We start from the raw sequence: 4,602 nt of genomic DNA, 5'->3' as shown, positions 1-4,602 counted from the left end.
CACTGCTGGTGGGAATGCCGTCTAGTTCAACCTTTATGGAAAGCGATATGGAGATTCCTCCAAAAACTGGAAATTGAGCCCCCATATAATCCAGCTATACCACTCCTAGGAATATACCCTAGAAACACAAAAATACAATACAAAAATCCCTTCCTTACACCTATATTTATTGCAGCACTATTTACCATTCAAGACTCTGGAAACAACCAAGATGCCCTTCAACAGATGAATGGCTAAAGAGACTGTGGCACATATACACAATGGAGTATAATGCATCCATCAGGAGAGATGAAGTCATGAAATTTTCCTATACATGGATGTACATGGAATCTATTATGCTAAGTCCATTTTTAGACCGCACTCTTTCCTGGCCTTACTCATTTCAGTTGAATTCAAAAATGTAAAAAAAATCTGAACCAACATAGTTTTATTATTATATTTTTATTTTTATTTAGTCACTGTGAATTACAAACATATTCATTATTGTGGTTTCAGGCAAACAGTGTTACAACAGCAGTTCTTTCATCAGTGCCTACATACCTCCATCAAAGTTCATAGTTCCCTCTCACACACCAGCCTGCCTGTCTAACAGGTATTATATTTTTTAATATTTTTAAAAATTATTCATTTAAGCACTGTAGTTACAAAAATGTTTGTAGTTACTTTTCAGTCATCAAATATACACCATCTTTCACCAGAGTAACTTTTCTGCCACCAATGTAACACATTTCCCTCCTCCCCCAACTCTTGTTAGTCTTCAGGATAGTATTAACTGTCTTATTCTCAGTATCATTGTTATAGTAGTTGTTAATGCAGTTATTTTTCAAACTGTGCTCACCACTCTTTGTTGTAAGTACCATAACATGGGCTGGTCCTTCAACCTACATCTCTACTGTCTCTGGCTATTATTAACATACTTTTATTTTTCTTAAATCCTACTGATGTCTGAGACTATACTATGTCTATCTCTTTCACTCTGACTCATTTCAATTAACATGATAATCTCCATAACATCCCACATCTAGGCAAATTTCATGACTTCATTTTTCCTAAAAGCTGTTTCATAGTCCACTGTTTCTTTAGCCACTTATCTGTTGTTGGTCATCTGGGTTGTTTCCAGATACAGGCTATTATAAATAGCACTGCAATGAACATAGGGTGCAGAGGGCATTTCTGTATTGTGTTTTTGTATCTCAAAGGCATATCCCTAGGAATAGTACGTGGAAGCTCAATTTTTAGGTTTTAGAAGAATATGCATATAGTGTTTTCAGAAATGTTGGACTAGACAGCATTCCCACCAGCAGTGAATGAGTTTCTCACCACATCCATACTAGCACTGGTTGTTCTTGTGTGTGTGTGTGTGTGTGTGTGTGTGTGTGTGTGTTATGTGTGCCTGTCTGTGGTGTGAGAAGATACCTCATTGATGTTTTAATTTACATATCCTTGATTATTAGTGATGTAAAGCATTTTTATTTGCTTTTTGGCAAGCTTTATTTCCTCTAATAGAAATTTCTTTATTTCATCTCACCATTTATTAATGAGGTTAGATATTTCTCTTGTTAAGTTCTGTCAGTTCCTTGTATATACTAGATATTAGACCCTTACCTGATATGCATTCTGTGAATTAGTTTCTCATATTCTGTGGGTAACCATTGTACCCTGTTGCTCTTTTTTTTGAAGTGCATAAATTTCTCAGTTCAATGTAGTCCCTTTTGTTTATCTCTGCTTCCACTTCTTTGGCCAGTGGTGTTTCCTCTTTGAAGATGCCTTTAGTCTCAATGTCATGGATTGTTTATTTACTTTTTCTTTTATATATATTATAATTTTACATCTGATATCAAGGTCTTTAATCCATTTTTTGGGGTACCAAATTACTTTATTTGAAGGTCTGATACAAATCAAAGACTGAAGTAGTTGTTTTGGATTTTCTAGAAAAGGTCAAGGTCACCCCAACATGCAAGCGGTGTGCCCCAGGGAACCAGGTCACTGTGGCTCCAGGAAGCCAGTGCAAGGCTTAGCTCTCGCTGTGCCCCAGCGTGTACTTGTCAAACAGATACTCTGCCATGCCCGACTCACGGGCCCCCATCTTGTGCAACTTGGTCACGTGGTCACCGAATTCTTTGATGGACTTCACCTGTTCGTCCAGGTAGTGAGTCTCCAAGAAATCACACAAGTGTGGGTCATTTTTGTCTGTGGCCAGTTTGTGGAGGTCCAGTAGTGACTGGTTGACGCTTTTCTCCAAGTGCAAAGCACACTCCATTGCATTCAGCCCGTTCTCCCAGTCATCATGGTCTGGTTTCTTGATATCCTACAGGAAAATCCGGCCACCTCGCTGGTTCTGCAGCTTCATCAGTTTCTCAGCATGTTCCTTCTCCTCATGGGATTGGTGAAGAAAATATTTGGCAAAGTTCTTCAGAGCATCATCATGCGGTTGTAATAGTAAGACATCGACAGGTAGACGTAGGAGGCATAGAGCTCCAGGTTGATCTGGCGGTTGGTGATGGCCTCCGAGTCCTCGTGGTAGTTCTGGCGCACCTGCGAGGGGGACGCAGTCATCATGGCGGTGGCGAGAAGGAGCTGAGGAGGAGGAGGAGGAGGAGGTGAAGAAGAGGAGGCACGGCTGCCAAGGTGTTGGTGTTGATGGTGTTAATGGGGTTCGAGGGGTTCTCGGCCGGGGGCAAAGCGGGAGTGAGCGCAGGGTTCCATCCAAGCACTGTTGAAGCAGGAAACCATGACGCCTCTCGCTCCTCCACCGAGTTTGTGGCCTAATCCATTTTTATTTGACCTTTTGCACCTGGTGTTAGAGGTCTGAGTTAGCTTTTTTATATGTTGCTGACCAGTTTTCCCAATACAACTTCTCAAAGTAGATTTCATCCTCCATATTGTATTCTATTTTATTTATCAAGGATTGTTTACATGTCTGTGAGGATCATTCTCAGAATACTCAAGTTTATTTCATTGATCAGAGGGTTGTTGTTATTCCAATACCATACCATTTTAATGACTACTACTTTGTAGAACAATTTAAAATTGGGAAAAATGATGCTTTCCATCTGTTTTTCCTAAAGTTTGTTTTAACTATTCATGAGTTGTTGGAACTATTGATTCAAATTAATTGCAAGAGTGTTTAACTTTATTGAAGAATGTCATGAGTATACTTAGAAGGGTTGCATTAAATCTACATAATTTTTGAGAGTATTGTCATTTTTAATGATGTCCATCCTTCCAGTCCATGAACAGAGTATATGTTCCCATTTCCTTGTGTCCTCTTTATTTTTTTAAAGGAGTGTTTTGTAGTTTTCTTTCTGTAGGTCATTCACTTATTAAGTTGAATCAAAGTATTTAAATTTCTGTGGTGGTATTGTGAATAAAAATTTTTATTTCCTATTAATTCTCTATTATTATTTGTGTATAAGAAGGTCATTGATTTTTGCATATAAATTTTGTATTCAACCACTTTGCAATATAAATCTATTGTTTCTATGAGCTTTCTTTGGGGGGCACACCCAGTGATGCTCAGGAGTTACTCCTGGCTCTGTCTCTGAAATAGCGCCTGGCTTGGGGAACCATATGGGACATCGGGGATTGAACCAAGGTCTGTTCTAGGCTAGCGCTGGCAAGGCAGATGCTTTACCGCTCCATGCCACTACTCCGGCTCCTTCTATGAGCTTTTGGTAGAGTCTTTAGAATTTTCTAAATATAGTATTATGTCATCTGCAGACAGTGAGAGCTTGACTTCTTCCTTTCCTATCTGGATGCATTAACAACTTTTCTTGCCTATTTGCTATGGCAAGTACTTCCAGTACTATGTAGAATAGGTTTGGTGAGAGGGGTCAATCTTCTCTTCTGCCACATCTTAGAGGAAAGGCTTTCAGTTTTTCTCCTTTGAGTACAATATTTGCCATGGGCTGTGATAAATGGCCTTGAATATATTGAAAAAAAAAGTTCCTTCCATTCTCATTGTTTTGTGATTTGTTTTTATCATGATGGGAGTTGGGTTTATCAATTGCTTTCTCTGAAATGCAGAGATTTCTTCATGTGCCATTTGACCATCTGTATTTCTTCAGAAACTTTCTGTTTACCTTTTCTCCTCCCCTTCTTTTTTTTTAAGTTGGAAGTTATTAATTTTAAAGTACTATTTGTGCTTTATATATTTTGATACTAACTCCTTATCTAATGAGTTTTGAGTAAATGCTTGTTAATAGTATAAATTAATAGTAAATGCTTGTTAATGTATTATTTTAATATGCTTGTCACACACTGAGGTGCAGAATCATCTTATTTTAATGTAGTCATGTTTTTTTGTTTTTTTATAATAGACCTCTATTATCTTTGCTTACTTGTTTTTGAGGGTGTCACCAGTGTTCTATGGGAACCACTCTTAGCTTAAGCTTTGTGGTGACTCCATGCAGTACTGAAGATCAAATCTAGGACTCCTTCATACAGAGCATGGAGTTCAGCTCCTTAAGCTCTTTCTCAATCCTATTTGTTATTCCTTTTATTTGTCCAGTGAAGCAATTCATTTTATTTATAGGAAATACATGATGGAGGAAAGAGAGACAGCATCAGAAACAGAGAAATGTTCAAGGGAGAACATGGGTT

General features: G+C 38.2%; 1 pseudogene; it reads right to left on the bottom strand.

The window, feature by feature from the left end:
- Positions 1-1,854: 1,854 nt before the first annotated feature.
- Positions 1,855-2,608, bottom strand: LOC126013771 (ferritin heavy chain-like; annotated as a pseudogene).
- Between the last annotated feature and the right edge of the window lie 1,994 nt (positions 2,609-4,602).

The sequence above is a fragment of the Suncus etruscus genome, chromosome 7 (genome assembly GCF_024139225.1).
Source record: "Suncus etruscus isolate mSunEtr1 chromosome 7, mSunEtr1.pri.cur, whole genome shotgun sequence".
Taxonomy (NCBI): domain Eukaryota; kingdom Metazoa; phylum Chordata; class Mammalia; order Eulipotyphla; family Soricidae; genus Suncus; species Suncus etruscus.
The sequence above is the reverse complement of the archived record's forward strand: the minus strand, read 5'-3'. Positions and strand labels throughout refer to the sequence as shown.